The 12,515-nt window shown below is 44.4% G+C and overlaps 1 pseudogene; it reads right to left on the bottom strand.

Moving 5' to 3' along the window:
- Nucleotides 1-3,907: 3,907 nt before the first annotated feature.
- The window catches only part of LOC102000944, an 18,258-nt pseudogene continuing 9,650 nt past the window's right edge, over nt 3,908-12,515 (bottom strand).

Raw genomic sequence — 12,515 nt, 5'->3', positions numbered from 1 at the left:
AACCTACCCCTGGACCCAGCAATACCACTCTTGGGAATATACCCAAGAGAGGCCCCATCATACAACAAAAGTATATGCCTAACTATGTTTATAGCAGCATTGTTCGTAATAGCCAGAACCTGGATGTGATGAAATTTATTGCTGACTATCTTAACAAATTCTTTGATTACTATCTTTTCTAGAAAACAACCCTTCTTACCTACATGCACGAACTGATACAAAATAGCTGACACATTTCTATCTTTAGGTTTGTGCAATTTATGTGCTTAATTTCAAAACTATTAAGTAAAAATAGTCACTGCCACCTGTTGTCTATTCAGTGCCAATATTTACAAGCTAATAAATTTGGTTTTCCTGAGCACTGAAAGTTGAGTTCTTTGTGTGATAAATATGTTCTACATTGCAAATATGATACATGTATATATATACACGTTTATCTTATATTAATTTATACATGTACATGACTCTTATTGTGATAGGTTAATATAATTTAAAAATTTTATTGCATTGTATGTATTCTTTGTGTGTTCATGTATGCATATAACCACAGGCACATATGGATGGCAGAGGACAGCTTGTGGGAGCTGGTTCTCTCTTTCCAAGCTTGTTGGGAGCTATTGGGGCTCAGCCCGCAGGACCCTGGATTCTCTGTGAATCCCTGCAGCTGCTCTGAGCATGAGACCTTGATGGCAGGCTGGTGGATCTGCAGCTGAAAGGTCCCGAGAGCTGGTGCATGGCCAGAGCACTATATAAGCTTCCCCTGGGCACAATAAACTTGGCATTCTTAGATTAAGAATGACCCGTGTTTGTGTCTGTCTGTCTGTCTGTCTGTCTGTCTGTCTGTCTGTCTGTGTCTATATGTTTTTAAGTTTCCAGCCCAGTTCCGGCTTGTACTGACCTGTAGTGGCACAGGAGCTACAGGCATATAGCACATAGTACAGATGTCGGGTTTTAACACAATCTGTGGGTTCTGGGGTTTGAACTCAAGTCAGGACTCCTGGCAACAAATACTCTGGCTCTCAGGAGCCCCAGGTTAGCATGGACATGACTCATACAAATGAGTCATATATATGATAGATTAGCATGAATATAATGAAATTCAGAATACAGAGATTCTTTTTTTCTTTTCTTTTCTTTCTTTCTTTTTTTAAAGATTTATTTGTTATGTATACAACATTCTTCCTATGTGTGCCTGCAGGCCAGAAGAGGGCACCAGATCTCATTATAGATGGTTGTGAGCCACCATGTGGCTGCTGGGAATTGAATTCAGGACCTCTGGAAGAGCAGCCAGTGCTCTCCCCCGCCCCCCTCTTATTTTGGTTTTTCAAGATAGGGTTTCTCTGTATAGCTTTGGAGCTATAACTACCCACCCCCTCCCAACTTTGTGTTCTTTTTTTTTTTAAATAACTTGAGTATAATTTGTGTTGGCTAGATACTCATGGGTGTGCTGCCTCACACTAGGAACTGGAATGTGTTCTACCTACCAGGGGTCATACCCTTAAAAAACCTGACTCTCCCAGAAGCCATCAACTCCATCAACTGTCACTAGATCTTCCGGCTGCTGTGTGATCCCACAGTGTCAGTGTGCTGTGTGGTTAGTTGAAGAAAGAAGTCACTCCAAGATGAACTATTAAGGCCTGTTTGCCAGCAGGAAGGCCCAGCCTCTCTGATGGACTGAATTCTAAACAGTTCTACAAAGGTGTATTTATTCATTGTTACACAAAGTTGCTTTATTGAGTGAAGTATTTCCTTATACCAAAGTCCCTAATCTAATTTGCATGTCTCACTAAAGGAAAGCATCACAAGCCCTTGAGACTTTGATCTTTTATTGTGTATCATTTGCAATATACAATAATCCAAGAACCTCAGGTGTGCCAGAGGTGTCTTGTGACCAAAGTCATGGGATGGCTATACCCACCCCTTCAGAAAGACAATTCTACAAATCACGGAAAACAGTCACTGTTTGCTACAAAGATTCTTTACTGTTTACCACAATGTAAGGTCAAAGTACTTCTAGAAAACAACCACTCATTCTAATATCTACCCTAGATACAATGACTCTGCTAAACTCGGAGCTCTAGGATGGCCACTACATAGGCAATGTGGATCGTGCCAAAGGTAAACACGGGGCCAAAGAGAACAGGGATGGCCATGTGTTCTAAAGAGACTGAGAGCAGTGCTTGCCTCCTAACCATGCACTACTCCAGACAGCAAGCAGGCAGCAGCAAACGATTTTTAGAATACATGGTACAGAAGTAGAACTTTCACATAAATAAGTGATTTTCCACCCTTAGAAGTGATACTTTGATAGGCAAATGCATCTGCCTTGGCGGCAAGGACACAAAACCCATGAACTAAGGCACCAATGATACCAGAACCATTTTCTTCAGCATACAGAGTGAGGCTCTGATGGTTAGCACTGTCAAGTTGGTGGGATCTAGAATCACCTAGAAGACAAACCTCTGAACATGCTCATAAAGAAGTTTCTACACTGAGGCAATTGAGTTGATAAGATCCACCTTGAATGGGGGTGGTACCATTCTACTGACAGAGATCAATAAATTTTATTCACAGAACTGGATAAAAAATAAAATAGGGCCTGGAGAGATGGCTTAGCCGTTAAGAGCACTGGCTGGTCTCTCAGATGACCAGGGTTCAAGGCCCAGTACCTACATGTTAGCTAAGAACCATCTCTTTAATCCCAGGGGATCTGACTCTCTCTTCTTCTCTTATGGGCACCAGGCATGCAAGTGGTACACAGACATACTCACAGGCAAAACTGACTGGCCTCGAACAGCAATCCTTAGGCCAGCCTGAGCTACATAGTGATATCTGATGGCATTCAGGCATTTATACCAGCCTGCCCTCAGGGACTTAGCAGGACACATATTCAGCAGCAGCCAAGAAGTGACACTGTGACTTCTGCCCCACCGAGTAGAGCACGCCCCCTATGCACATTCACTAAATCCCTTATAAAGGGCAAGCCCTTTTCACCCCACTCTCCCTTCTAAGCTCTTGCCTCTGCACCCTACAATAAACCTCCTAGATGAGCTCTGTTGCATGGTGTGGCTTTGTGGTGACCCTTGGTTCCACCAAGGTTAACTTCTGCCATTAAACTATCACATTGGTGCCATGACTCCTGGCTGTAGATGCGATGTGGCCACGGGCAGCACTCTCCTGCTGCTGTGCCTTCCCCACTGTGACGGCTTGGACCCTTGCACTGTGAGCTAAAATCAACCTTCCTAAGCTATTTTTGTTAGAGCAAGAAAATTAGCAAATAGAACAGTTTTCCCAGAGGTTTAGGGAACACTTTATCAAATTTTTAATTTAGCTCCCTGGGGGGAAAATGAATGCTTTTCTTTACAAACAAATATTTATTTTCTTAGGTTATAAAATAAGAATGTTCCCTTTGTGATATATTATACTGAAATAGCTGGGCCCAACCAATGCGCGATGCCCTTCTGCATGCTGTGAATATGTCTTATTACCATTGGTTAATAAAGAAGCTGGTTTGGCCAATAGCAAGGCAGAATAGAGATAGGGAGGAAAGAAGGAGGAGTCTGGGAGATGCCCAGCAGCCAATGGAGCGATACACATATTATTACAAATGGGTTAATTTTTTTTGCTTTATAAAAGCGCTTTATTTGAAGAAATATTACATCATATAAAAACTACAGCAAGTCTTGTTTGCTACCTGCATAGCGGCAGATCAGATAGAATACAGAATTAAAAACCAAAAATCTTTAAAATCCAGAATGCACAAAGTACTGCACGGCTTGATCACAAAGTAAACCTCACACAAACAGCTTACTGTCAGCCATGGCCACAGACACTGTGCACAACATTGCAAATCATTGGGCTCAACAGGTTAAAAACAGTGTATGTGGGGTTCTAGAAGAGAGCAGAACTATTTCGTCCTGGCAGTCTCCTTTACTTTAACTGCATCAGAGGTGATCTCCTGAGCTCTGGACAACATAGAGAGCTTTATCTCGAGGCCCATGGCTTTGGCCAATGGTGGTGGCACGGCATTACTCACCTGCCAGCATCTGTTCAGGAGGTTGCCTGTAGGTGTCTGGAAAGTCCTGGGAACAGGCACACTCCCTCAGGCTCAACATCCAGTGCTGCTCTGGGTGGGGAACACGGCCCTGCTTGCCCATGGATTCAGGGTTGGTGACAGTGGTGCTGAAGAAGCCATCCCACTCCAGGCGCCCATAGAGGCCGGCCCAGTGTTTGCTCCGGGTTCCAGTGTGCGGCAGGCACCAGGGGATGAGGGTGTTGAACTGCCTGGCCGTGGGGTTGCAGGACTTGCAGCTTCCATACAGGAACAGACCCCACGCCTGGCACATTCTTCTTCTCATAGAAAGTGTAGCATAGTTTCTGGTCTTAGTACCGTCTCTCGGCAGCACTTCTATATTGGCCAGGTCACGCCAATCTGATCCTGGGAGCAGCGGAATGTTCCGCAGGCTGGCAGCCACCAATGGGCTCATGTCCTTGCAGCTATAATCCCTGAGGATGGGCTGGTAGTGTGAGCCCCGCAGCTGCCTCTGGAACCAGGACTGTGGCTCTCCATTGTAGGAGATCTCAGGTGCCGAGGCTCCCTTCTGGATCTCAGGGAGGTCAGACATGGTATCCCGCGCAGTGATGGTCCGGAAGGGGCCCGAAGTCAACCTGGCGATGTCACTAACAAACTTCTTGTCATCCACCACAACACTCAGTTGGCAGGCACGAGGTGCAAACACATACAGAGGCTCTGGAAACGGAGGAAGCTTCTCTCCTGGGACTGCAGCCAAAGTGATGGCCCATCTCTGCGTCTGTTCCACATCATACTGTCCAACCTGCAGCACACCAAAGGTGCACTGGTGGCCCATGCAGACTAGGCAGCAGTGTGAGCTTCAGCACCACGGAGCACTTTAAGGACACCAATGTTCCTGACATTCTCCCACAGGAAGAAATGCGGCCGGTAGTAATCACAGTCGCTGAGGATGGAGACCACTAGGGAGTTTTTGAACTTGGAGTTAGTATGGGAGTTGAAATGGTTCAGGCCACTGAAACCTTGGCACCGTGGTCCACCACACAGCATCTCCACATTGCCTTTCTGAGGCAGCCTCTGGCCCAGGGAGCTGGTCACCTTGCCAGCCATGACCAACTTAAGAAGCACATTGCAGTCCTCTGTGAACACCGTGGAGCCAGGGTTATCCAGCCGAAATGCCTGGGCTGCTGGGTCCCACATCTCAGTGGCCCACAGCCGTCTCAGAGATGCCTGTTTGGTAGAATCCTTCTGACAACCCTCCACAACCAGAAAAGGCAGCCGGAGTCTGCAGCTTGGGCAATTTGATGGCTGTTCTGGGCTCTCCGCGTTCTGGCACCTGAGTCTTTGTCTTTCCTTTATGTGTTAATTTATATGTAACAGCTATCCAGTAAGAAGCCTGAGACTGTAGCCAAGCAATTATAATTAATGTTAAGCCTCAGAGTGGTTATTTGGGAACAGGCGGGCAAGAGAGAAACCTCCAGTTACATCAAACGAACCCTGGATCACTGTTAAGTTCAGCTTCTCCAATCCTGAATCAGTAACAAAAGGCAGAACTGGATCCCAATACACTTACTTCTGTCCAGTGGGGCAGAATTTGAGGATTTCATTTCAAGGAATCATGAAAGAAGTTTGGAAGTTGAGAGCCAACCTGGGAAAACAAAAAACGTTAATGGAAAAACCAGCAAAAAAAAAAAAATATGGAGTTACACAGAGGAAGAATTTCTTGACTCTAAGTATGATCGTAAATTGCACTGGTGGGTGACTATGGGGAGACTTCCTCTCTCTCTCTCTCTCTCTCTCTCTCTCTCTCTCTCTCTCTCACACACACACACACACACACACACACACACATACACACACACACACATACACACACACACACACACACACACGCCTGTGGACAGTTTGCACAAGGATCTTTGAGTCATGGAAATTCTGTCCTTCCTTATAACAGGATTGCTCTGCCCTCTCCTTCACAGGCATTGACCCCACCCACCTCCTCTACCCCCACATCACTAAAATAAGCAAAGAGAAGCCATAGCCTGAAGCCAATTCTAAAAGGCCTTAGGCAGATCACACTGGTTTTGCATCAGATTTATTGCTGAGTTTCCCTGGCTCCTTCTGATTTGCTTTATTGCTGATTTTAATCTTGTTTGTTTTAGGCTTCTGAGTCTTGGCTGCAAAATACCTAATATACTCTTTGTAGCTAGAACTGTATAAATAAGACGCATCACACTCCCACTCTGACCTCACTATATCATCCGTATTATGCGGCACCCATAGGTGGCCTGTGTTTGTAATCATTCTTCTCAACTCTAAATTAATACAATGAATTTAGAACCCCCTCCACCTCTCATCAGAGTAGATAACTGAGTGTTCTATTACAATAATAAAGCATTTCTCACTGTAAGAACTCCTTCCCAAAGGCAGTCTATAGGCAATAGCACTAAAGGATGCTATGAGTACAGTTAATAATATTTGTTATTTTGCCTTACATCTTAAACTACTTTTACGCTACCAAGCCCTCCCTGGATTCTGCGGCAAAATGTTCTGTTTTTCTCAGTAGGAAAGAAGGCATCAGCTCTCCGTGGTCTCACAGCTATCCTCGGAGAAAGTGCAGCTTAAAGCACATAGCAAACACAGGGCTGGAGTGGGTATTTCCACTTCTCATGCGCTCCTGTCCTGCTCCATCTTCCTCTCCAGCAAGCGTGACTGAATTCCAGTGAGGTCTAAGAACAGCACATCGGGGGCTGTGTCTTGTCTATCTGAAATCCTTCCCCTGCTTTTCCTGTGATTGGCACTCAATGAGTGCTGAGCCACCAGACAAGAAACAACATGCGGACTTCTTACCTGAAGCACAGGCCAGGAGCAAAATAAGACAGCACCGTCTCTGAGAAATTTTCCAGGACCAACCAGTAAGGTGGTCATGCAGACACACACACAAGCATGCACAGACAAATCACCTTTTCTCAGATTTGCAGAAGCAGCATGGAAATCTGCAGGTATATGAAAACAGGCAACTTTGGGGGCTGAGGATGTGGCTCAGAGGTAGAGCGCTTGCTTACCTAACATGCCCACAGCCTTGTTTTTTAATTTCCACTACTGAAAACAAACAGTTCAGTTTTGATGTAAAGATTCTCAAGTTTCCCTTGCCAGCTGCAGCACTCAGAAGATCAACCCTGCCCCTCTTCTGGGCAGCACAGTTGGGCTGGCCCTGGTGGCTCAGGTGCAAGAGAGCAGGCAGGCTGACCAACTCAGTTACCACCCAGTCCCAGACCAAGGGCTTTGAGTTGGCCCACCCTAGCATTTACGGCATCTGGGAACTACTGGAGCAAGTGAAGGGACCAGTCCCGCAGAACCAAAGCTTCAGGAGCTCCATGACACAGGCCAATAGGATATCTGAGAGGAGTCCACCGAGGATCCAGTATTGATAGTACACAGAAGCCAGAGGCTTTGAACCAGTCCGGTGATTCATCGCAATGAACATTTGCAAATAAAACTGTTTGTGCAAAGGGGTAGGTGTACTGTGTGACACACCACAGCTTTCACTTCGAGATTTTTATTTTATTTTATTTTGAGGGGAAGTTGCAAGAGCAGAGGACAGATATGTAGGAACAGGGAGATGAGTAACATTCGAGTGCACGGTGTGAAATTCACAAAGAGCCTCAAGTTAAGAGCTGATATAAATGGACTAAATTAAGACTATGAGCCTCACAACTAGGGGAATAGTTCAGGGCTAGAGATCTTGCCTAGCATGTCATGTGTTGAGCTCTAGGTCCAAGTTCCAGCAGCAGCAAGCAAACAAAACCCCCCCAAAAGCAAGAACACAAACCCTAAACTCAAATAAGGGTTCTTGAAGTGGTCATCTAGCCCCCTACCATCCCTCTACCACTGCCAGCTCTAGTCTGTCCACACACCTAAAGAGTTTCCCATAAGGAAAGAGTGAGCTTCCCACACTACTGCGGGTAGTTGATATATCGATGTTCACAGTAACCGATCTTCAAACTGAACTCGGCCATAACTGATCCACAGCGCCATTTCCTTCCACTCCCAGATCTTTCACACCAAGAGCAAAGTGTGCTGTCCATTCAGCACAGAGGGAGGGATTTGCTTCTGGTGTGTACAGGGAGGAAGGCAAATTCTGGGTGGGTAAGGTGGGGTGCCCCAGACACCAAAAAAGCTAGTCTCTGAATTTTGTCCTTAGCAGCAACCCCTGTTTTTGTTAAGCAAATCAAGTGTCTGGAAAACACTACAGGGGACTTTAGGAGATAAATTTAATATATGAAGAAATTAGCCATGTTCAGAACGTAAAGACAACAGATGATTCCTTAACAGGAAGAAGTGAAGGGGCAAGGGCAAGCTTCTGGGCTGTGAGCGGTGTTCTCCTGAGCTGGTGGGAGCTACACAGCCCTGTTTACTTGTGGCAACCAGGGAACTGGAAGCTAAGGAGTTGTGTCTTCTTCTGAGTTATACTTCATTTAAGATGCTCATTGAATAATTAAAGACTACTGAATACACTTAACCTACATGTTATTGGAAAATTTAAAGGAATTTCAATGAGTTCTAACCATAGGCTGAATAGAAGTCCATTTAAAAATTATTCAAAATGGCCGGGCAGTGGTGGCGCACGCCTTTAATCCCAGCACTCGGGAGGCAGAGGCAGGCAGATCTCTGTGAGTTCTAGGCCAGCCTGGTCTTCAAGAGCTAGTTCCAGGACAGGAACCAAAAAGCTACGGAGAAACCCTGTCTCAAAAATTAAAAAAAAAATTATTCAAAATGGCATAGGATTGTGCTCAGTTGGTGGAGTGTTTTTCTGGAGTTCATGAAACCCTGGGTTCCTCAGCACCACACATAGCCACACCTTTGTAGTTTCAGCACTGGGGACTTGGGCGGGGGGTGGGGTGGGGGGGGGGGGTGGTGGTGGATTAAAAGTTCAAGGTCATTCTTGGCCACACAATGAATTCAAGTCCAGGCTAGGATGTATGATACTGTCTCAAAAATGAATAAAGTAAAAAAACATAAAAAAAATTACATTTTTGGGTGTCTGGGAAATAAAATATGATTTACAAATGAAAGTTTAAAATGTAAGGAAATTGTTATCCAGCTATATAAAGCAATGAAGTGCTGATTTGTACTACAAAATGGATGTCCTACTATCGCACTAGGCTGCCTAAAGTGAACACAAAAGACAGCAGAGGATTCTTCTGTGTGGAATAGCAGTCACAGGTAGGCTCACAATGATAGGGATCAGACTGGTAACTTGGCAGAGCAGGAGGGAATGGGGAACAGCAACTCAATGGGTAGTAGAAAGAGAGCCATGAGAGCATCTGGGGAGACACAAAGGATGCTCCGCATCGGGAACCACACCCACCACCCCTATGCTGTCCACTTTGAAATGCTCTATTTTACGTGAGCTCCACTTTAATTAAAAACTTAAGGAAGGTTAGATTTAGAAAATCAAAGTTTAGTATATTCTATAGCATTTCTTAAACCTGTAGGTGTGTGTATGTGTGTGTGTGTTCATGCACGCACATGCGCGTGTGCCCAAAGTATAGTCAATAGCACGCAAAGCCATCATACTTTCTTTTAGCTTTAATGTGGACTGTGGGGGCTATTATGAGGGTCACATTCGTGGTTGTGGGTGGGAATGGGAGTTTTGTTCCACACACTGAGATGGTTTACTGCCTCAGCAGGTCTGATTTCATAGTTCTCCAGAGAAATGAGCATTGAATAACACAGATGAAAATGTAACTGATGTGGTTTAGGGAACTGTTTGTTCTTTCCTCCTGCCATTTGTTAAACCTGAACTTGATCCTTTTGCTATGGTCTCTGAAATGAACTCACTGCCAGGAAGGAGTTTCTACAAACATCCTCTGATAAATCTTTAAGTTCCAAGAGTAGGATTTACAGGGAGACTTGATGATGATGATAGTGACTTCTTACATAAATAGGTGTGTTGTAATAGGAGCAGCGGGGCTGTGTCCCCAGCATCCTGGCCGCCTCGCTAGCTTATGCCCCAAAATAACAACACACAAATTGTATTCTTTTAAACACTGCTTGGCCCACTAGCTCTAGCCTCTTACGGGCTAATTCTCATATTTTGCCTAAACCATTTCTAATAATCTGCATAGCACCACTAGGTGTGCTTACCGGGAAAGATTCAGCATGTCTGACCTGGCAGCTTGCTCCATTGCGTCTGCTTCAGAGAGCAGAGCTATCGCGTCTGCCCGGGAGAGGGGAGCATGGCGTCTCTGAGCTCACTTCCTCTTCCTCCCAGCATTCTGTTCTGTTTACTCCTCCCACCTATGTTTTAACCTATGGGGTCAAGCAGTTTCTTTATTACTTAACCAATGACCTTCCTCCATCATAGGTGCTCTTCGGTCCTTCAAGAGATGGATGTTGAGTTCACTCTAGGATTTAACTGGAGATGTTTGCTACCTTATCACAGAGGGTTATCTTGGTAACAGCAGGATGGGTTGAGCATTTCTGTAATTTGGGTGAGAACAGAATGAATTCCAAATTAAATCTGCTTGAAAACTCTTCCCAGAATCTGCAGATTGGGACCATCACTTGAAGTGTGAACTTGGGATAACTCCAGCTACACACTAATACTTATTTACAACTAACAGGCAGGTCTGACACAAGATGATGGCCATCCCGATAAAGGCCAGCACAACAGCAAAAGATGCTCTCATTCTCCCCAGCTTCAGTTGGATTACATTTGCTATCGGAGCTTGATCTGAAGTCTAATTATGTTAGAGTTGGTAGATACAATAAATAAAATAAATTCAATTAAACTGCAAGTCAGAGCAATGAAGAGATTTTAGTATAAATATGTTCCGTGTGTTGCTTGCAAGATACTTGGATTTTAAAAACTCTGAAGTCCAACTTTTATTGGCCATCCTATATTTTATTGGACAATCATAAATGTGGTGTCTTTCACACACACACACACAGAGAAGAGAAGAGAAGAGAAGAGAAGAGAAGAGAAGAGAAGAGAAGAGAAGAGAGAGACTGACTGATGCTCAAAGAAAACACATCTTCCCCAGTTTATGTGATCTACCATGCTAAGACAGCATAGTGGCTCATTTAATCTAAGACCCAATAAATAGGTGAAATAATAGTCTGAAATTTGGGATTTCCTTTATCGTGACTTTCTTCCCAGCCCTCCTGTAAGTCTCCATCTTCTGTGCTTTATAGCTCAGGGATTTCTAGTTAACCTCATCCCCCCCCCCCCAACACACTTTGTGGTCATCTTCATGGTTTACGTCCTCTGGTGAACCTGCCTCCTCTCTCTGTTTTCTTATGAGGCCCCCGAGGTTTCATTTTGTTGGAGAGTTTCCTCAACCCAAGCAGAAAGTAAATTAGGACTGTAAATCCACCACAGCCAGGGCCAGGCGGAGGGGAGGAGGCAGCAAATACAGGAAGCAAAAGAAAGGGGGAAAACCTGTTTCATTTGCTGCTGTTTGTCATGTATCGCACAATATGGGACCTGCTCTGCCTGTGGTATTTACTGTAGAAGCAAGCTTTGTGTAAACTGGGTGAGCCGCTTGACCTCAATTTTTTTTTCCAGAGTAAATAAAAATAATCTCAACCTAAGACTGCTGGTAAATTCTATTGAAAAAAAAAAGGATATGAGAAAACTTTATAAAATGATAAAAGCCATGATTATAGGAATCATTTTTCCTCTTATTAGAACACAACTAATATAGGCTTTGAGCTCTTTGAAAGAAACACTATCAATATATTCTCCTTACCAGCACTTTATCCTCAGCCACTGGTCCAAAAGCATTGACTGTAATAAGGGAGCTTCATCAAGGTGTATCATAGGCCGCCTCCAGCATAGATCAGAGGACCTTCTGGGTCCCCAGGGTCATTCTCCTTTAGGAACCAGGTGATGATCAAGGAGAAACAGTGGCGGATTTGTTCTTAAGTTACCCCGAGTCTCGAGGAAATTACAACATTTCAGATGTATGAAAAGATGTAGTCAGGAGTTAAACACCAGGAAACATCTATCAAAACACAAAAGAAGTGACAAGTTACTTTATAATATGCAGAAAAATATGCATTTGAATGATCACCATGAGAGATGGGAGGGCGAGAATACATTTTCAGGTGGCAAGCAAGCGATGGGTGACTTCCTTATTCTTTTACTAAGTCTTCCCAGACAAGAAATTTTAGGGGACTTGAAGATGATCGTGAAATTCCTTTCTTTCTTTACTTGTCTTTTTGGATTTTTGCCTTGAACAAAGCACCACCACCCTGATGGCTACAGCCATCATCTTGGATGACCTCCTGCTGTTTTTGCTTTGTTTAGGTTTTAAAACATTCTTCTTGTTCTCTCCTCTCTCCAGCTCAGCTGAAACTGTGTCTCAATATCTGCTTCTTTAGCCTTTAATCCCAGCACTCGGGAGGCAGAGGCAGGTGGATCTCTGTGAGTTCGAGACCAGCCTGGTCTACAGAGCTAGTTCCAGGACAGGCTCCA

This window comes from Microtus ochrogaster, unplaced genomic scaffold (assembly GCF_000317375.1).
Source record: "Microtus ochrogaster isolate Prairie Vole_2 unplaced genomic scaffold, MicOch1.0 UNK4, whole genome shotgun sequence".
NCBI classification, from domain to species: Eukaryota; Metazoa; Chordata; class Mammalia; order Rodentia; family Cricetidae; genus Microtus; species Microtus ochrogaster.
This window is presented reverse-complemented; position numbering and strand designations above follow the sequence as displayed.